This window comes from Furipterus horrens, unplaced genomic scaffold (genome assembly GCF_987537825.1).
Source record: "Furipterus horrens unplaced genomic scaffold, mFurHor1.1.pri manual_scaffold_4, whole genome shotgun sequence".
Classification (NCBI taxonomy): Eukaryota; Metazoa; Chordata; class Mammalia; order Chiroptera; family Furipteridae; genus Furipterus; species Furipterus horrens.
This window is the reverse complement of record NW_028327174.1, coordinates 142,415,866-142,438,445: the sequence shown is the minus strand read 5'-3', so window position 1 is coordinate 142,438,445 and position 22,580 is coordinate 142,415,866. Positions and strand designations below refer to the sequence as shown.

General features: G+C 37.1%; 1 protein-coding gene across 1 annotated transcript in view; it reads right to left on the bottom strand.

Moving 5' to 3' along the window:
• MPDZ (multiple PDZ domain crumbs cell polarity complex component) overlaps positions 1–21,786 on the bottom strand; it is a 171,370-nt gene extending 149,584 nt beyond the window's left edge. The window contains exon 1 of the mRNA XM_090274100.1: positions 21,463–21,786. The gene's annotated coding sequence lies outside the window, so the exon portion shown is untranslated. The remainder of the gene's footprint in view (positions 1–21,462) is intronic.
• Between the last annotated feature and the right edge of the window lie 794 nt (positions 21,787–22,580).

Sequence of the window (22,580 nt, the reverse complement as noted above, 5' to 3'; positions counted from 1 at the left end):
AGCCTTGGAAGCAGAGGCTTATGGTCTTGGATTAGCCAACTCCGCAGGAGAGTGAGCAACAGGGCAGGATGTGGTGAACACGGCTGCTGTTCTACTTGTGGACTTAAACAGTGCAAACCCAAATCTCCATCTTTGGAAATGATGGCTGAACCCAAGAGAGCACATAAATATAAATCTGTTCGAACTGAAAAAAAACTTATCTTTCATGTATATTCACATGACAATTCGATATAAGGAACAGTCACATAATATATCTAAGCTGATACTCTAATATGAAGAAGTGACATATTAATCAACAATATGTAGACATACAGAAATCAAAATCATTACTTTGACCAAGAATTCACATATGCTAAGTAAGTTTTGGTAAAAATAATGTCATCTCATTCCTTTCTTAGGAATTTCCTAAAAAAAAAAACAAAAAACCTGTTATAAAGAAAAATATATATAACATAGAAATTAAAATATTTTATTATAGATATACTTACCAAATGTACTTATCCTAAATATTATGTTTATTAAATTAACTTTTGTTTTGGAAATTACTTTCTTTCATTTTTAAGATTGTTGATCTCAGGTGAAAGGTTGTCTTTTCAAAAAGTATACATGTTCTTACCTTAATTGCAGATTCCTTAAAGCTCATACTAGTTTTATAAAGACATTTTACCAGATTCACAGCCAGTTCCAGTATAACAAATTATATTCTATGATACTTTTAAGTTAAGCTCCCTCATTTACTGCTCATACCCAAGATGAAGTCTGTTAGAATTAGCCCCCAAAACACGAAGCTCACAGAAAAGCTAAAGCTCACTGAGATTTGCTCAGATAACAAATCAGTTGTATGTATAGGATTAAAATCTCAGGTGACTGTTATTACTCAACTATTTGAAAGGCTGAACTTTATTTTTTGATATATCAGACAAATCCATTCTGTTTATAGTCCATTATATTGTATTTATTTCCTTCCTCCTCCACTCTCATCCATAATTTTTTAAAAGTAACAAAAAATACACACATCCATGTTAGAGAACTATGCAGTCCAGTGTTTGTCTCTGGACACACATTTTTACATATTTTCCATCTATAGTGTTCTCTCTCTGTACATCTCTACAGGGCAGAAGCCCTCAACTGTTAATTCACACCAAACACGGTAACTCAGAAAAGATTTAGATGCCTCTGAGAATGAAGATTCCCTCTCTTACGCTCTCCCACTCCTGAGTCAAAGTCAGGGGAATTGAGGTTTGTCAGGAAGGTTGCCCCTGCTTGCTACAACATTTTCGGCGCTAGGGACCAAGACTCAAACATGCCAGAATATTTCTTAGGCAGAACCATGCAGGGAAATTCCTTCAAGGGCTGTCCAGAGGCCTCTAGCTGCTCATAAAGCACTCATTCCAGCCACATTACTTTCTTGGGGAAGCCAAAAATGTACAGAGGGATTAACTCTGTACCACAGAATTCCCAGGTGCAATCCCTACACTGGCAATAAATTCTCCAGAGAAATTACTTTGGCCTCCTGCCTCCTGCCCTTTTGCTGCCTGGAATGAGGCAATTCTCCAGTGGGGCCATGGAAGACTATGTCCTTGGTGCTTAGAAAAAGCAGGAATACTCAAGTGTCCCCATGGGACCCAAAACACAGCCGGCAGCTGCCCTATCCATCGCTGGAGGAAGTAACAGTACAGAAGATATTTGTCATTTCTCAGCCCCCTGTCAGTGACAATTTTCACTGAGTTTGTGAGATCTCAATGTTGATACTGGGGCAGGACAATATGAGGTTTTGTCAGTTGTGACTGAATGATTCCTCAGGGTAAAGTGCTAAAGCAGAGATTTTCAATGTTTCTCATCTCACAGAACATATAAACACCAAAAATAATTATTTTCCAATGTGACCAAAATATAGGTATAATTTTTAATCATTCACACCAGATGGCTATTGTGTTGGTTGTTGTCGTTTTTTTTTTTTTTCTTTACAATCTAAGGGAAAAGAGGTCAATGCCCCAGACTAAATAATCAGGTAATGCATGTTTAAAAATTCTTGTGGCACGCTGGTTGAAAATTGCTGTCCTAAGAGATAGTGAACAGGAACAACTTTTTGAATACAGACGAGACTGTGGAATTGGGAGGTGGGAGAGCAGACCAGAATATTATAACCTTGCTGCTTCAACTTACCTCCCCACCCAACTACCTTGAGTCCATGTCCTTCATTGAAGGTCATTTACTAGTGCTAGTCCCTATAACTTTTAAAACAACCCTACTTCCACCATTTCCCTATTAATGTTCCAAATTGCTTCTCCAGTTCTGGAATCTTTTCTACAAAAACTATGAAGAGTGTCATCTATCATATCACCTATTTAGCTATCACTGAGTTATAAGTATTATACATAATTAGATATTTTTATCCTTGCCCATCAATCAGTGACTCCTAAATTCAGTTTGTGCCTTTCATAATTTCCCTTTGCTGAATTTGGACAAGAATAAAGATAAAGTTTACAAATGTTACTCAAAAAAGGGCAGGCTCAAATTTCTGATAGGAGATCGTCTGTGAAGAAAACAGCATAATACGGTGATATTTAATGTGGCTATTTTTCTTTCCTATACTATGCCTGTGGTGGCTAGTGGACTGTATGTTTGCTCTGAGAAGCACCACATGTATATCGAGAAGGGCTCATGAATGATCACAATCTCTCGCTTTCTGTGAGTCCATTCTTTGCAATACTTTTCAGACAGAAAACAAATTACAAATTCTTTTGAGGTTATTAATGCTTAATAAATTATTAATGCTCGATAATTTCAAATATCTGAAGATGTAAGAAAATTTTGTGACCTTTTATTCTTTCTAAAACAACTTGCTAACATGACATTTTACAGATGCAGAAACAGAAGGTCATAGAGATTACTAAATTTCTCAAGGTTCATAATCCAGACATTTTGTTAAGTAATCATATTTCTACAGCCATTATTATGTGGGTGTACTGAAAAGTCCAGGTAATTAAACATCAAAATTTTCTGAAAGTTTCAGCCAAAAGTAATCTAATTCAGCCACAAGAAGATTTGGGGACAGAGAAGAAAGAAGAAATAATGGGCTTAAAATCCTTACTCAGTCAAAATGGGTGAGTATCCTGAGTAAATTGTCTAGAAATAAAATGTTAAATTTCCCAGGCAATTTTGCTGATTGAAAAAACCACTTTATTCCTTAGGTACAAATTTATTAGCAAATACTCCTTTGAAGAGGTAAAAGTTTCCAAATACAGATTCACTACTGGATGTCTAAAATGCAGGCTTGGTTGTAACCCACAAATTAAAGCAATAGTTTGTTATTTGACGCTTTTAAAAACTACTACTCAACAAAACTAATAATAAAACTTCATTTAAGAATTGATTGGTATTGCACTTACTATAATAATGACTTCTCCAGATTATAAAGGTTTCCATAAATGAAATTTTTAGGCAATCAACCACCACTAATTTTACTGTTTGAAATGAAATTATTTAGGAAATAGGCTTCATACATCCTGTCTTCTTAAACAGAGCCATGTGGTTTATATACATGCATTTCCCTTACTACTACCAATGGCTCTATATTAGATACACCCAATTTAAAGTAAGAAAATTGAGGCTCAGAAAGATAAAGTGTTTTCCCTTATATTCATGAACCTAGTAAGCAACAGTACTAGCATTTAAAGCCAACCTGTATGACTGACTTTAAAGCTAAGTCATAGTTCTGAGATGTAATAATACTACTAAAGAAAAGCAAAAAGTTATTTACCTTCAGATTAAGTAGCCCCAGGTAGCTATGCTTTCAGAGTTCCCTGACTGCTCTATAAAGTTCTCTTAAAAGAACATGTCATCAGACCTTGGCAGGCATCAAACCCTACTGGGGCAAATTCCGCTAAATGGGGTCAGCCTCCACACAGCAGCTTGTACACTGTAGTCAGGTTCAATCCTCACTCAGCCAACCTGAGGGCAAGCCCCACCCAAGGATGAGCCGAAAGCAATGAAGACTAAACTACAACAGGAGAGCTCACAAAATCCACACAAGGGGTACTCCAGGAACACCTAGCTCAGGTCATCAGGGAGGCTGCACCACTGAGTCCCACAGGCCATCTATTACAAAAGGTTACTCTACCAAGATGGGGGAGGGAGGTAACAGCAAATCTACATAGTACATAGAAATAAAAAGAAAGGCAAACAAAATAAGGACACAAAGAAACATGTCCCAAATGAAACAACAGGAGAAATCACCAGAAAAAGAATTAAATGAAATGGAGACAAGCAACATACCAGCTACAGAGTTCAAAATGATGGTTATAAATATGGTCAAGGAACTCAGTGAGAACTTAACAAATAAATAACAAGCATTAAAAAAGGACACAGAAACCATAAAAAAGAACCAATGAAAAATAAAGACAATAATATCTGAAATGAAGAATGAACAAAAGAAAAGAATCAACGGCAGGCTAAATGAAGCCAAAGACCAAATCTATGATTTGGAACACAGGGTAGCAGAAAACACCTAATCAGAGCAGCAAAAGGAAAAAAAGGAAGTAAAAATAATGAGGGTAGTTTAAGGTAGTGGTCCCCAACCTTTTTGGCACCAGATACCGGTTTCCTGGAAGACAATTTCCCACACACTGGGGGTGGGGCTGGAGGGTGGAGCGTGGAGACAAGATGCAGAGCTCAGGGCAGGGAGGGGGTGGGAAACCGGAGGCAGAGGCAGTAACGCAAGCAGTGAAGTGGTGTCCATGAACAGGGAGGATGGAGGCTGGAGATCCCTGGTTTAAGGGACCTCTGGGACAGTATCAAGTGTAACAACATCCACACAATAGGAGTACCAGAAGAAGAGAAAGGGCAAGGGATTGAGAACCTATCTGAAGAAATAATGACTGAAAACACCACTGACCTAGTGAAGGAAAAACACACAAGTCCAGGAAGTGAAAAGAGTCTGAAACAAGATGAACCCAAAGAGGCCCACACCAAGACAGAAGAAAGAAAATTAATTACCAACAAAGGAACTCCCATTAGACTGTCAGCTGATTTCTCAGAGGAAACATTTCTGGCCAAAAGGTATTAGCACCAAATATTCAAGAAGTGATGAAAAACAACAACCCTCAACCAAAAGTACTCTACTGAGTAAGGCTGTCATCTAAAACTGAAGAAATAAAGAGCTTCCCAGGCAAGAAAACACAAAGAAGCTCACCACCACCAAACTAAGACTACAAGAAATGTTAAAGAAACAGGAACATAAATATGCACAATAAAATGACAATAATAAATACATCCCTTATAAGTAATCACCTTAAATGTAAAAAGATTAAATGTTCCAATTAAAAGACATAAGAGTAGCTGAATGAATTAGAAAACAAGACCCATATATATTCTGTCTATAAGAAACCCACCTCAGAACATAAGATACAAACAGAATGAAAGTGTAAGAATAGAAAAAAGATATTTCATACAAATTGATATTTTTAAATAGATGGGCAACAACACTTATATCAGACAAAATAGACTTTTAAACAAACGCATAATAAGATTTTAAAAAAGGACATAACATATCGATAAAGGGTTCAATCCAGCAAGAGGATATAACCCTTGTAAACATTCATGCACCCAACAAAGGAGCACCTAAATACATAAAGCAAATATTGATAGATGTTAAGGGAGAGAGCAATAGTAACAGAGTCAGAATAGAGGACTTTAAACCGATTGACACTAATGGATAGATCATCCAGACCAAAAAAAAAAAAAAAAAAAAAAAAATTAACAAAAAAAACAGCACCCTTAAACGACAGATTAAACAGACGAATTAATATTTTCAGAACATTTCCCCCCATAAAAACAGAACATACATTCTTTTCAAGGGCACATGGAATGTTTTCCAGAAAAAACTACATGTAGGTCACAAAACAAGTCACAGTAAATTAAAGACTGAAATCATATCAAGCATCTTCTCAGACCATAATGCTATGAAACTACAAATCAATTACAAGAAAGAAACTGAGAAACATACAAACACGTGGAGGCTAAATAACATGTTACTAAACAATGAATGGGTTAACAATGAGGTTAAGGAAGAAATCCAAATATACCTTGATACAAATGAAAACACAAAAACCCCAATTCTAAGGAACACAGTTCAAGCAATCCTGAGAGAAAAAATTATAGCAATACAGGTTTACCTCAAGAAATAAACAATCTAACTGTACACATAAAGGAGCTAGAGAAAGAACAAACGAAACCCAAAGTGAGTAGAATAAAGGAAATAATAAATGATCAGAGCATAAATAAATGAAATACAGTAGTCACTCACTATATCACGGTTCACTTATTGCGGCCTCACTATATCCCGGGATTTTTTAAAACTTATATTTAATTATTTATTGCGGGTTTTTCACTATATCACAGGATTTTGCGGTACTGTATATGTATGTTGTTAAAGTTACGTAGGTTTAAGAGTGTAGAATAAATTTAAGGTTCCTACTTTGCGGGGGGTCTGGAACGTAATACCTGTGATAAGGTGAGGGATCACTGTAGAGTCTAAAAAGAACAATTCAAACGATCAGTGAAACCAAAGCTGGTTCTATGAAGATAAACAAGATCAGCATACCTTTAAATAGACTCATCAAGAAAAAATAGAAGTGCCAAATAAAATAAAAAATGAAAGAGAAGTAATAAGTGACACCATAGAAATACAAAGGATTATGAGAAAATATCAAAAAAGGGTATATGTTAACAAACTGGACAATATGGGAGAAATGGGTAAATTCCTAGAAACATAAAGTCTTCCACGACTGAACCAAGAAGAACAAGAAGAAACAGAAAATCTAAAAAGACTGATTACAACAAACAAAATCAAAGCACTTATAAAAAAAATTCCCAGCATACAAAAGTCCTGGAACAAATGGCTTTACAAATGAATTTTACTAAATACTCGAAGAAAAATTAACTCTTACCCTTTTAAAACTATTCCAAAAAATTAAAGAGGAGGAAGGACTGCCAAGCTCATTTTATGAGGCCTGCATTATCCTTATTCCAAAACCAGATAGTCACTATAAAGAATGAAAATTATAGGCCAATATCCCAGATGAACAAAGATGCAAAAGTCCTAAGCAAAATATTAGCAAACAGAATTTAGCAATACATTAAAAAATCATATAACATGATCAAGTAGAATCTAATTCTGGAATGCAAGGTTGGCACAATATCCATCAATCAATAACAAGATAAACTATATAAATTGAAAGATAAAAATCATAACATATCAAGAGATGCAGAAAAAGCATAAGACAAAATCCAACACCCACTTATTATAAAAACTCTCAGCATATTGGGAATGGAAAGAATATGACTTAATATAAGAGTCATACATGACAAACCCACACCTAACATCACACTCAACAAGAAAAACTAAGATCAGGAATAAGACAGGGATGTCCGCTTTTATCTCTCTTAGTCTACATAGTACTACTACTAGATGTCCCAGACACAGCATTCAGACAAGAAGAAATATAGGTATCTAAATTGGAAAGAAAAAAGTAAAACTGTCATTAACTGCAGATGACATGATTCTGTACATAGAGAACCCTGAAGATTACACCAAAAAACTAGTAGAACTGATATATGAATTCAGTAAAGTGTAGGAAACAAAATAAATATTCAGGAATTGGTTGCATCTTTAATACCAATAATGGACCATTAGAAAGGGAGACTAAGAAAACAATCCATTTTCCTATTGCATCAAGAAAAATAAAATACATAGAAATAAATTTAATCAAGAAGATAAAAGACCTGTACTCAGAAAATTATAAGACACTAAAGAAACTGAAAATGATACAAATAAAGGGAAACATATACAGTGCTCATGGACAGAAAAAATTAACATCATTAAAGTGTCATACTACCCAGAGTTATCTATACATTCAATGCAATTTCTATCAAGGTACCAATGGCATTTTTCACATAACTAGAACAAATAATCCAAAAATTTATAAGGAACCACAAAAGACCCAGAATAGCCACAGAAATCTTCAGAAAAAAGAACAAAGTCAGAGGTATCACATTGCCTGATATCAAACTTTACCTCAAGGTTGTAGTAAACAAAACATGAAACTGACATAAAAACAGACACATAGATAAATAAAACAGAACAGAAAGCCCAAAAATAAATCCATGCCCTTACAGTCAATTAATCTATGACAAAGGTGGCAAGGACATATAATGGGCTACTGTCTATTCAGTAAACAGTGTTGGGAAAATTAGACACATGCCAAAAAAATGAAACTAGACCACCTTCTTACACAATATACAATAATAAACTCAAAATGGATTAAAGACTTAAATGTAAGATTCAAACAATAAAACTCCTAAAAGAGAACAAAGGCAGTAACAGCTTTGACATTTCTCTCAGAAATATTTTTTTTTCTGATATATCTCCCCAGGCAAAGTAAACAAAAGAAAAAATAAACAAATGGGCCTACATTAAATTAAAAAGTATTTGCACAGCAAAGGAAACCATCAACAAACTGAAAAGACAACTACTGAATGGGAGAAGATATCTGCCAATGATACATCCAATAAGGGGTTAATATCCAAAATTCATAAAGAATTCATATAACTTGACACCAAAAAAATCCAATTAAAAAATGGGCAAAGGACTTGAATAGACATTTCTTCAAAGAGGGCATACAGAGAGCCAACAGGCATATTATAGATGCTCGATGTCACTGATCATCAGTAAAATGCAAAATTAAAACCACAATAAGGTATCACCTCACACCTGTCAGAATGGCTATCATCAATAAGTCAACAAACAATAAGTGCTGGCAATGATATGGAGAAAAGGAAACCTTAGTGCACTGTTGGTGGGAATGCAGACTGGTGTAGCCAGTAGCGAAAACAGTATGGAGTTTCTTCTAAAACATTTAAAATGGAACTGCCTATGACCCAGTGATTCCACTTCTGAATATTCATCTGAAGAAACCCAAAATACTAATTCAAAAGAATATATGTACCCCATGTTCATTGCAGCATTATTTATAATATCCAAGATATGAAAGCAACCCAAGTGCCTACCAGTGGATAAAACAAGTGTGGTACATTAACACAATGGAATATTACTCAGTCACGAAAAAAAAAAAGAAAATGAAATCTTATCATTTGTGACAGCATGGATGGACCTAGATAGTATTATGCTAGGTGAAATAAATCTGTCAAGAGAAAGAAAAACATCGTATGATTCCAATTACATGTGGAATCTAAGGATCAAAATAAATAAACAAAACAGAAACATGGGGGTTGGGCGCTGAGTGAAAACAATGAAGGGATTAAGAAGTATAACTTGCTAGTCACAAAATAATCACAGGAATGTAAAGTACAGCATTGGGAATACAGTTAATGATATTGTAGTAACTACAAAAGGAGCCAGGTGGGTACTTGATATATCAAGGGGACCAGTTTGTAAAGTATATGACTGCCTAACCACTATGCTATACACTTGAACCTAACACAAAGTAATATTAAATGTAAACTGTAATTGAAAAATTAAAAAAAAAAAAACAGAACACAAGACAATTTTACTAGTTATGAGATTCTGGGCATTAGTAATAACATAATATGCAAAGTGCTTCTAAGTAATAGGCAAACAAAAGTTATTGCTATCATTATTTTGTCTTCTATAAATGCCTGGACACTAATCTCTCTGTTTTGATATTTCCAATTTAATATCAGGTTAACTGTGTTTATTAAATAAATAACTCCTTGAAACAAATAAAATTTGACCATTTTTGGCTTGGGACTTGCAGATTTTACCATGTTTTACCTATGGAGTAAAGAAGAGTGCATGGCTTTAGGACATCTCTTTTCCCATTGCCAAAAACTATACAGACTTTCTGTACTACAGAGGAATCTCAAAATCACCTGTACAATACTTCAAAGGAGTAGAAATGAAGTCAATAATTGCAAACTCCAAAATTTAGTTTGCCAAAAATCTGATATTTGAAAGTATTACCTACCAGAAAAGACATATGGGAATGGAATAGGCTTGATGCATGTCAAGACCCAAATAAACAAATAGGGGAAGAAAGAAAGAAGAAATAATGAGGTGAGGAAGCTAAAAGGGAGAAGAGATAAAAAGATGGAGGGGCAGCAAGATAATTTAGAAAGTGCTCAGAAAATCCCTCAGCATTCGCCAGCCTAACAGGAGGCACGGGCAGAACTGAACCATCCCACCAAAGTGAAATCTAATCCTATTGAGAAAATGAAAAATGCTACTGAAGCATAAGGTATTATTATTAACAACAGTAAAAGCAATGGAATGGAAAAGCATTGTTTCCTAACTTTAAGAAAGGCAAAAGCAAAATAATTATATAAATGTGATATTTATATAACAAATTCAAAAGACCCACTGCATTATTTCAGCAAGTTTTAATGGAGCACTTACACTTCCCTAGGCACAAGGCATAAGGAGATTTAGCATGAAGACACTTGCACAGGATTCTTCCACTCTCATTTAAGTAAATATGCACTTTTATCTAATTTAGAATTTATATTTTGTTTTTTTTTTAATGTAAGGGGGCCACCCCAAATTCAATAAACTCTACCCTCCTCCCAAACTGTACCTGCCTATATCTGAAGCATAAGGCAAAGCAAAATAAGGACAGGTATCTAACTTCTGAGCTCTAAATCTAGTAGAAAACAGTAATTACACTGCAACATGAGGCGGTGAATTCTGTGTGAGTGCAGAGGAATTCAATTCTGTGACCATGAGTCAAAGAATTTGGAGGAAACATGACATGTGATTGGCCTGAAGGGTGCACAAGCAAGGAGAGTGTGGAAAGAGCCTTGAGAGGTAAAGGCATCTCTTGCGAAGGGAAGATGTCTGCCAAGGCAATGAAACATAAAGAAAACAGAGAATTCAATGCAATAGTTCTATTGTACTGGGCTACCAAACTAGACAGGAGCTAGAAAAGTAATGTTTCCAGTCTCATTGGGACTTTGACCTGCAAGCAGACGAAGTATGAAAATACAGTGGGGAGTGGAGGAGGGGTTACTAAAATTTATATTCTGGAGAAACAATTCTTGCAAAAGGGCAAATAATTCACCAGAGAGACAATAACTAATGATAGTACAACCCACTGTTAGGCTGTTAGAACACCCTAATTAAAAAAAAATGTAATCCTGTATTAAGGCAGTGGCAAGGAAAAAGAAAGGAGATACACTCATTAGAGACAATCAAAAAGATTCAATGACCACTAGAAGTGTGTTGGACGCAGAAGGGATGAGTGAGGGACAGAAATAGAGCTTGATTCTCCATGCTTCTAATCTTGGAAACTAAAACATTGGGATATCCTTAGCTTAAAGAACAACCTCAGAAATAGAAATGTCATCTGTTTTTAGAGGAAGGAGTGGAAATGTATTCTTTTCAGACATTAACGATCTTGAAATGTCCTTGGAAAACAGGGATTATTAAAATTTAAGTTCCATGAGGGTAGTCATTTTTGTTGTTGGCTCCTTTTCTTTTTTTCTCAAAGGGTTATATCCCAAGCACCAGAAATAATGGCTGGCCTTGAGTAGGCACTCAATCAATATTTGTCAAAAGAATGAATCAATTACATCCATGGATCTAAGGAGAAAAGAATTTGGAAATATAAAAGAAGGGAATCACTGGCTTCTTAGTGTTGCTGAAGTGAAAGCAGATTTGATTTATAAGAAAGAAGGTGGAGCTGTTAAACAAGAGGGGAGAGCTGAGGTAGGAAAACTGGCAAATAGGAACATTCAAAAATATATACTATACGAGGGGGGATCCAAAGAAAACCAGAATTATCTTCTGGAGGGTGAGCCCCTTGCAATACAGGCTTCCCCCGCTAGGTAAGTGTTCTAGGAACCCATCCGTTATCAGTGTACCAGCTGGCATTGTTGTGGGAGGCTGTGAGAGGCTTCAATGAATTTTTTTTGAAGACTCTTTCAACATGTTTGCCCATGGGTGATTTAGGAGTCCACCTGCCCACACCATGCTGAGTGTTCAGCAGTTTTTGACCAAAGATGGTATGACCCCTATGCCCCACCCTCCCTATTCACCCAGTCTCACCCCAAAAGACTTTTTTGTGTGTCCTATGATGAAAAACGTTCTCAAAGGGAAACATTTTGCTGACAGGTAAGAGGTGAAACAAAAAGACAGCAGAAGCACTAAAAGGCATCAAAATCAACAAGTTCAAACACTGTTCCAAGCAGTGGAAAAAACATCTCCAAAGGTGTAGTGCATCAAATGGAGAGTACTCTGAAGGTAACTGAAGTTTGAACATGTAAGAATAAATACACACTTTTTTTAATAAATAAATTCCAGGATTTTTGGGTCCCCTCTCATGTTTTAAAATTATTTCAGTGGTAGAATCAGTTAGAAATAAAGACCCTTCATGCTGGACCACACTAAGTATCACATTCAAAATCACTCAACACTAGGCAAGAAATAATGTTACTATTTACTTGGCTGATTCTAAATAATGCTTACTTTACATCACTTTGGTTCCTATACCAACATGAAAACAAATTACTTATGGAAGATACCCTTAATAAGATCAAATTAAATATGGATGAGAAAATATCTTAAATTGATTTCACACAATTATCTATAAGGCAAATTAAAAATATCAGTAGAATAAAAAACATACGAGCAATATAAAATTGGCCATAATTTTCTCTTATTCACCTCCATACTAAATCAAAATATTCATTTTTGGATCTTCTGCTCAATAACTATGTATATACTCAAGATAATAAAATCTGTCCACAACTAGAAAAGAAATGTTTTTCATAAACTATACTGAAGAATTACTAGAGAAAACTCTCTTATTCCTCTGTCAGCAAAGAGGTGTCACTGTCTAAGTCAGCTGATAATCTTGTCAGTCAGTTACAGTCAACAAAAGGAGTAATAGTTTACAGAATGCTGGTGAAATGCCAAGTAGTTCAGATACAGAAAAATTACATAAGGAAAATCAAATTAATATGAATGTACCTGAACACAGCCTTAGCTATATAAGATAAATAAGCATGGACCAATTCAACACCCTAATTACTAATTCACAGATAATATAACAGGCTACACTATTTAGTTACCATATGTAATTCCATAGGACTCACTAGGGTCATCCTGACAACTGGTATTTTCTCTCTGAAAACATTTTAAAAGGTCTTATTCTCTTTCAATAAAGAAGCCTATTTGCTTCTTAATTAACTTACCTAATATTTAACTACATTCATTAACTGTATTTTACTATGCTACTCAAAGGGCCAAATATTAATAAGATTATAGACCAATTTTTATTTTAATAATGCAGACAACACATCTGCCTGAAATGGTGTTTTTGTTTTTGTTTTTGCCACTTAATTTTAATTAAATGAAGAGACAGTAGAGACAAACATATAAATGTTAAAAATGACCCAAAAAAGTCTGAATGATTCTAGCCAGAATATTGTTTTTACAATATAACAATTATCCTCACTTCATTTCTTGGTGTGTTCGATGATCTTAGCTATAACATATCCTGCATTGCAATTATTTGGATAATTCAGGCACCAAATTATCCCTTTAACTAATTCACTACATGATTGTCACATAAATCTGTCACAAGCAGTGGCAGATGAATTAATCAAAAAGAAGTACAAAAACAAGCAAGCCAGGAGCATTAGGCAAGCAGTCCAGAAAACAAAGCTCAGGGCTCACTACTGAAACTTACACTCTCCACAAGACAGGATAAAAAGCTTGCGGAAAGCCTCAATACTTATGTGACCTTTTTAACTTAATCACTTGATATCTTCAAAGATTGGAAAAATTTAAATCTTTTTATTTTACAGTTACAGGTTTTTTTAAAAATATGACAATATAGTTTGAAACTTCAAGTAACATTAAATAAGGACATTTAAATTGTATGTTTATCCAAAAGGGGCATGAATATAAGAAGACTAGAAAATACTGCCAACTACAGAAGTCTGAAACATATACATAGTTGAAACCAAGAACAAATATTATACAAGACAATGGACAAAACGCCAAGAGAATCCTAAACAATATTTTTTAATTCCTGAATGATACATCCATACAATGATCTAATACTCAGCAATAAATAGTAGTAAATTATGAATACAGGCAATATGGATAAATCCCAAAATAGAGTGAAAGAAGATGAACTAAAAGACAGAACATACTGTATGATTCTATTTATTTCAAGTTCCAGAGGATACAAACTAATCTATAAGAACAGAAAGCAAATCAGTGTTTATGGAGATGGGACATGGATAGGAGGGGAAGCTGGAAAGAGTTAAACAGGAGCCTGAAGAATCTTTGAGGGTGATAGATATGTTTGGTCCTGATTGTGGGGATGGTTTCGCACAGGCCAAAGTTCAACAAACTGTATACTTTGCATATGGGCAGTTTATCATGTCAATTATAAACTATACCTCAATAAAATAATTAAACAATCCCTTCCCCTGACTTGAGAAGAAGGTGAAGCCTGAAACCCTTGAGTTCAGCACCCAACAGATGTCCACTAGATTTAACGGAGCGGGCTAGGGAGCAATAAACGAGGCTCCAGGGATGTTTCATCTTTTGTTTTCTTACCTAAAACAGATCTAAAAATATCAGGTGGGTCAAAAAGTTCATTTGTTTTTTTTTCATAAGATGGTTCTAGTAGCACTTGTCTTTAACTTCATTCAAAACACATGTGTTAGATTATGTTATGACTGCTATTACATCAGCGTGAATTAAAAAAAAAACATTAAAATTGGTGAATTTTTGTGTAACCATTTTAATATTGAGGATGGAAGAAAATAAGCATTATTTTCAGCACAGTATGCTTTATTATTTCAAGAAAGGTAAAAATGCAACTGAAACGCAAACAAAAGAGAAAAGATTTGTAGAGTGTATGGAGAAGGTGCTGTGACTGACTAAATGTGTCAATAGTGGTTTGCAAAGTTTCATGTTGAAGATTTCTCACTGAATGATGTTCTACAGTTGGGTAGACCAGTTGAAGTTGACAACGATCAAATCGAAACATTAACTGAAAACAATCAATGTTATACCACACAGGAGATAGCCAGCATACTCAAAATATCCAAATCAGTACAGTTATTGGTGAAAATGAAAACTGTATCATTTTAAAGAAAAAAACTAAACAAACTTTTTCGGCCAATCCAATACTTTGTGACTTAGCCTGATCCAATATATATATATTCAGCAGATTATATCAGAATAAAGAGGTATACGAAGCTGCACTTTTCTAAAGGGGAAAAGAACGACTACTTTACTTTCCAAGGACATTTTGAATGTAGTAGGAAATGGATGGGGTGAAAAGATAAGCAAAATTCCAATTCTATTGAATCCTATAGCTGAGGCCCACCCAAGTCCTTCAGTAGGAAATTAATGTCTCCCAGAGGCAGACTTCGTACTTGACTAATTAAAATGAAATACCCATGGAAAGATAGAGGGGCACGGGGGGGGGGGGGGGGGGGGGGGGCACCTAGCCTAAAGCTGTATGGACTTTATCCAGTAATACCTTAGACAAACACTGTTAAGGGAGTCTAGGAAAGTTTAAGTAAAGTTGGGCATATCTTGTATAGATCACATAGTATCTTTTAAATTGTAGAATATTTTTAACTTTATTATTCAATCATCATGGCTTTGTTGGGTTAGTGATGTCATATGAGCAGAATATTTTCAACATCCAGTTCCCTGAAGCAAGGCATGCCAGGGACTACCCAATTACATAATGTAGTTATTCCAAATTTAACTATAGGTCGATGTAACAAATAATTTTAAATAGAGATCAAGATTTAGAAATGCATTCTCCACTGGTGTCCTGTGTACCACATGGTAGTTAACCTCCTCAGAGTTGAGATCTTGGTTCAAGTAGATGCTATGAAAGAGATGGATGTTTAATAATCTCAGATTCTATTTTCTCCCTGAGAAAAAAAGCGATCAGTGAAATTTATTGATCAACATCTCTACATATGTGCCTGTTATATCAAAATAATTTATACCATCCTCAGTTCACAAATATGTGTTTTCTTAGTGGGCAGAGGGTTGGACCTAGGTAATAGAATTACAGGTAAATTTTTTGTTTTTTTGAGCTAGTCTATTATCTCCCATATACAGGATGGAGCAAAAGTAGGTTCACAGTTGTGAGTAGGTGAAACACAGACTTTATTCCTATGTTATTATTTATTAATTATTGTATTATTTTACATAGGAAGAGCTGTAAAGCTACTTTTGCTCCACTATGTATTTTTAAAATATGCTTTTTTATCATCAAAAAAGTTACTAAAATAACTATCTTACGTATTTTACTGTAACTAGTTTTAAACTGTAAGCAATAGAGTAAATCATAAAATACCTAAAAACATACTCAAATATTATCAATATTAAATATTCATCATTTTAATATGGAATTATCAATATTAAATTATCATCATAACTTAAAAAGGTTTTTCCTTAAGAGGCTTTTTTTTCTTGTTCTTTTTTCTTTTCTTTTTTGGTGGCTGATGTTTTTGTTTTTTCCATTCTTACAAGTGTTTCCTTTTTCACTTTCCCCTCATGCATTTATTTATAGCACCTTAGATCCGGAGGTAGAGTGTTTTATAAGAAAATAACAATAAATGTTTTCATTGATATAAATGAAACTAAAAGGGGGATAAAGATATGAATTTCCTAGACCAAAAAAATTTAACCATCACAGGCAAGGAGAAAAAGAGCAAGAATTTCAGTATCTTTTTACTTTTATTTTTTTAACACAACTGGCCAAATGTGGAAGAGTTGCTTTAACATTATAATTTCAATACTCAAAAAAGTTTTCATTACTTTATGTAATCGTATATGTATTAGTTTTTAAATCTTTTGTTTTTTACAAAAAGGGAAAGATTTCTGGGGGAAAAAGATTATGCCAAATATACACCAACAAAATATGCACAGGATATACATATAGTTTTTAGATTAATGCAATATAAAGAATAAAAAATGCTGCTTTAATTATGCTCCAAAAGCATCATGAGATGTTTACGACACTAACATTTCATCTTTCAAATGTAACATTTTACCCATTTTCAGGAGATAGAACTATTTAAGAAAAATAATGCTTTTATGAAACACTTAAAAAGAAAACTAAGGTTCTGTCTACAAAAAGGGCCAATTTTCCAGTAAACATCAGGATAAAGAAACCAAGTGGCCTCAGGCCAAAGTAAAATACCTTTTCCTCAAATAGCAGTTTCCCTTTATTCACAAACATCAAATTACACAACAATGCTTGTTATACTACCACAATTCCCTCGGACATAACCTGCCTCCCTTCCGCTGAACCAGTCCATTCCTCAAGGTCTCACCAGTTCACAGCCTATAGTCTGTAAGGGGCTTACAGTCTCTTTAAGAGTTGTTATGGGGGACATAACTCCCAAATTTGTATGTTGAAGTCCTAACCTCCCATACCTCAGCATAAGGCTGTACTTGGGAATAGGGTCTTTAAAGAGGTAATTAAGGTTAAATGAGGTCATTGGTGTGGTCCCTAACCTAATATGACTGGTGTCATCGTAAGAGATTAGGACATACATAGACAGATGTGAAGACATAGGGACAAGACGGCCACCTACAAGATGCCATCTGCAAGTTGTCAGCAAGCAATCCTATGTTGATGTCTGATTTTCTTTGAATCCCTGTAACTTTTACTACATAAAAAATCTTTATTCTTTCCTATTTTTCCAACTAAGACTATAAGATTCTATAGCAGTGTATTGCTTTTGTGTTCACCTCAGTGCCTAGCCCAATACAACATGCTTCCTAATCCATCTACGTATTACTATCTACTAAATGAATAACTACCTCATATCTCAGAAAGTATTTCACAGAAAGGCTATGGATTACTTAACATTGGCTTCCTTTACCTGAAGGCAGTTCCTCATCTCATTCTTATTTGCCAATATGGAACCCCACTATAATTATTTAATCTCAGTATATCAACTTTCCCTACTAAATATAATTTCCCAAATGTATTTATATTGATACTCTCCTATGAATGACATTAATTTACAAGAGAAAAATAATACCTTTCTTGTTTTAAGTATGGGGTTAATGATGTAGGTAACAATGTAACTATATCAAGCAAATTCCTAGTTTAGGCCAAATGTGTTTTTAAAGCAGATACAACTGTTTGGGAAATATAATGATGATATAAGATTCCGTCAATCACATGCACCCCCAAGTAGTCCTGAATTCTACAGGAAGTTGTCTGCTTCTTTATTTTGAATTATAGGATCTTTACTGGCAGATGTGTTGCTTGGTCCACCATATATGGGGCCATTTCCAGTCCAGTTTATCAACTTTGCCTCAAGAGATTTTATGAAAGTCAAAAAGTACTTCGTGCATGTCATAAATACACAAAACAGAGCCAACCTCCAAGTCATCCTAAAAGAGTCAAGTCCGTGATGTCAGACTTGGGATGTTATCTGAAGAAAATAATCTAATAATAATTCTGAGAGAATTACCTCAGGCAGTTATCTTCCAGGTGAATTCATTGTTACCTGCCAGTTTTTAAGACCCTAATCTTAACTCTAGACTATAGGTTCACTTCTTTATTTGTAAGCAAAGCCTTCCCACCCAGCAGCTAAAGGCTAAACGCCTGCATCAATACAAAATTACATTTCAGGGATTTCCATGAATCTGTCCTGAGCACCCCCTGCTTGCAGAGATATAATAAACTCAAAACAGCCTCTACTCCCTCACAGTATATGTGCACTTAAAAGGTATCTAAATTGCAACAACATTTTTATGGGCCAACAGAGCAATGTCCACATGATAGGAATTTAGAACACAATGAAAACTGACCGACATCTATCTCTCCCAGAACAGTCAGGCTGAGGAGATAAAAGGAAGTGTGTTAAAGGGAGAAGGAAGAACAAAAACCAGAGAGGGGAGAAGAAATACTGAAGGAGCCAAGGAAATAAAATGAATGTATGGAAGAGGTATGACACACATGGGGTTGATCTATTAGAGGCGAGAGGAAGAGTCAAAGGGACTCTCCAAACCATCTGTGTCTAAGTGACAATGTGCCTGTGGAAAGGAACCCATGACATGCCCTAACCCCTCCCTCTCTTTACCTAGATAAACAAAACTACAGTCTTAAAAGGTGCTCAGGCAACAGAACTGTCCAAAGTCACTAGAACTCCTGAAGAACACCTGAAAATATGGCTATCTATATTAAACTTAAAATAATAAATACATAATTTATGCTAGTCAGAACCTCCAGTTTATTCTAGATTCTAACAGAGAAAAATACCAAAAATCTAGAAAAAATTTTGAGAGTGAAATTTGGAAATGAGAGAATCCCAACACATTGATTTCACTTGTCTATCTTTTGGGGAAAAGTCTGCCAGTTCTGGGGATACCATAAACAGGGCCTGAAAGGCAATGAAATTAAACAATGCACCCATCACAAAGGGAGTATTTAAGCAATACTTTTAAAGCCTGGCTTTGGCTCGCAACTTTTTCTGTACAGAGTAACAGAGGTAAATATTTCAGATTTCGAAGGCTATACATCTCTCTCAACTATGCAACTACTCAACTATGCCATGCACAGTAAAAATGAGACACAGACAACAGGAACACGTGTGGCTGTGCTCCAATAAGACTTTAATACAAAGACTGAAATTTGATTTTTGTACAATTTCCACGTGTGAAACAGTCTTTTTTTCCCCCTAACCATTTAATAATGTACAAACCATTCCTAGCTCTTAAACCTTAGTGAAAAGCACCACTGCAGCAGGCAGATCTGGTCTATGGCCCTTAAAATTACAGACCTCTGCTTTAAAGGACCTTGATGTGAACTCTGAGCAGGGACAGAGCCCAATCTAGATAGATTCGTCCATTTGTAAACTAGTCCATTAACAAACAGCATGTCTGGGCAAGCCAGACAAGATTATCACCATCATGCTCTAAGTGTTGTCCGCCCTTCCCTCTGGCAAGGGACAGGTGCATCCATCCAGAGCTCTGCATTGTACATATTAGAAGTTCAAGCCAAAGAACTTCAAGTTTTGTTGGGGTTTTTAATGCCACTGTTTACTTAAATTCTACCAGTGGCTAAACACACACACTACAAACGCAGACCATTCATTCGACACTAACAAGAAGTTCATTTTAGATGACTACACCAAAGTTCTACATGTAAAAATTCCCAAGCCCCAAACCATCACCTAGTTTTTCAGATCAGGTGTTATTTATTCTGTAAAATCTAACCTAAATAAGGAAATGTCTACCGACACACAAAAATGTCTACACCACAGCTGTCCACCAAAACTGGAATGATAGGCCACTTTCCAGATTCTTTCCCTCTCAAAAGAACATGGAGAGGTTTCCTTTTCGGTTGGGGAAGAAGTCATGGTCATCTAATCTGAGGATACCCATGAAACCCTAGTCGCCACCCGCATCCTCCCCATCCAACACACACAGCGTCCAAGTCCGGGTTCTTTCCAACCAGAGTAACTTCAACAGCCCCGCCCGCAGAAAAGGATGGCGATGTCCCGCGGTCCCCAACTTGGGCCCAGTCACTGCGCAGTGGAGGCCACCAACGCTCGGCGCCTCCTCTTCTCCGCAGTCCCAGCTTCAATTTCAAAGTGATCTGCGGGAAAGAATAGCCCGACTTCTGTGCCTCTGCAAAGAACGCAAGCAAACATTTACACCATCACCACCTTCAACACACACAACTCCCTAAGACACAAAGCGTCCCCCGAACAGCGCTTCCTCAGGAACATCCGGCATCCCGGGTCTGCGAAATCAGACAAAAGCACCCCATAGGGGTGGGGAGGGGGCGGGAAGGGAAGAGGATGAAGCGGGAAGCAAAGGCAAAATGCTGGTACCAACACCGGAGGCAAATAAAAAGGCACAGGCGCCGGGAGGGGGAGGCGGGTACCAATTAGCGGCACGATCTGGGTCTCCCACCGCCAGGGGGCTTGGGGAACACCAGTGGGGGGTGGTATTTCACCCTACCCACCCTGCACCGCCTGGCACCGCGTAACAGGAAAGCGGTGTCCGGCCTGGGGCGCGTCCACAGCAGCGGAGAGCAACAGGCTCCTGAGCCCCGAAGCAACGGCCCACGCGCAGGCCCGGGGTCCCCCTTCTTGGTATTATGCTCCTCCAGCCGAAGGAAAAGAAAACTTTCAAACCACTTAAAGTAAGCAAAAACAACGGGTTGGGGGAGGGGAGAGTGAAAGGTCTAGGAATATCATTCAGGGGCCATGCGAGGAACAGAGGAAACTTCCAGACCTCATCCTTTTAAAGAGCCAGAGGAGCTGCGGCTTCCCGGGCCTCGCGGGGTGGGGCTCGCGCACCCGCCCGCCGACAGCCCGCGCGCCGAGCCCCGGGCACCCCCAGCCGGCGCGCGTTTGGGACGCGGGAGCGCGCTCCGGCCTCCTGGCCCGTGCACCAGCGCCGCTTACCCGGCTCGCGGCAGCTGCCTCGGGCGGGGACGAAAAGGGGCAGAGGGCTGGAGAGCCGGGGTCTCCAGGGACTCGGAGTGCCTTGCTTCGCCCCGCCCACGTTCTCTCTCTTCTCTTCTGAAGTAACGGCCCGGCGAGGAGCTTCGGGATAAACGCGCAGATAAGACTCACACGCAACTGAGAAACTTAATCCCCGGCGGCAGGACGCCAACCTCGCGCTCCGCCGCGCCCCCTCCCCCAGCGCGCGCCGCACTTGAGCCGACCGAGGCTGCGGAGGAGGCGGTGGCGGCGGTGGAGGCGAAGGAGGCGGACGCGGCAGCGGAGCCCGGGCTGCCCAAGCTGCGTGACGCCTGCGGCCGGTGGGGGCGGGCGCGCCTCGGCCAATCAGGGAGCGCGGCCTGGCCAGCGGTCCTGGGTTTTAAACTAGCTCCCGGGCGCTTGTCCTGGGATGTAGGCAATGGGATCTGTGAGGTTGCCAGAGGAAATACGGGGCGGTTAAATGTGAGGGTCAGATAGGAATAATTTATTTTAGGCAAGTATATCCCATGCAATGTTTGTGACATAGTTGTACTAAAAAATATTTTTCGTTGCTGATCTGAATTTTGAATTTAGGTAGGCGTCCTGTATTTTAACTAAACCTGTCAATCTGGGAACTGGCAACCTCTGTTTCTAGTTATGGGGTCTTAAACATTTTTTAATATATAGACTACCCTGTGGATGCTTTCTGCATGGTAGGGTTATTAAAGTGGTATGGAATGGTGATGAGAAGCACGTTAATGAGGAGGCATGGGGCGAAGGGGAGCTAATATTCTCACTTTCTAAATTATTTTTAACAAATCACGGTGCATTCTTAGACATATAATTCAATAAAAGATTAAAACAAACATGCAAGAAGGGTTCAGAATTGCATGGCGCTAGGAAAAATATTCATTTCTATTTAGTGTCATTTAAGATTGTCTTTCCTTAAAGGGGGAATAAATGTTGATGGAAGGAGACTTGACTTCGGTTGATAATGTATTATAGCGCAGTACACCTGACACCTATATAATTTTATTAACCAATATCAACCTAATAAATTCAAATAAATAATAGGCATTTAAAATTTTTTTCTTATACCC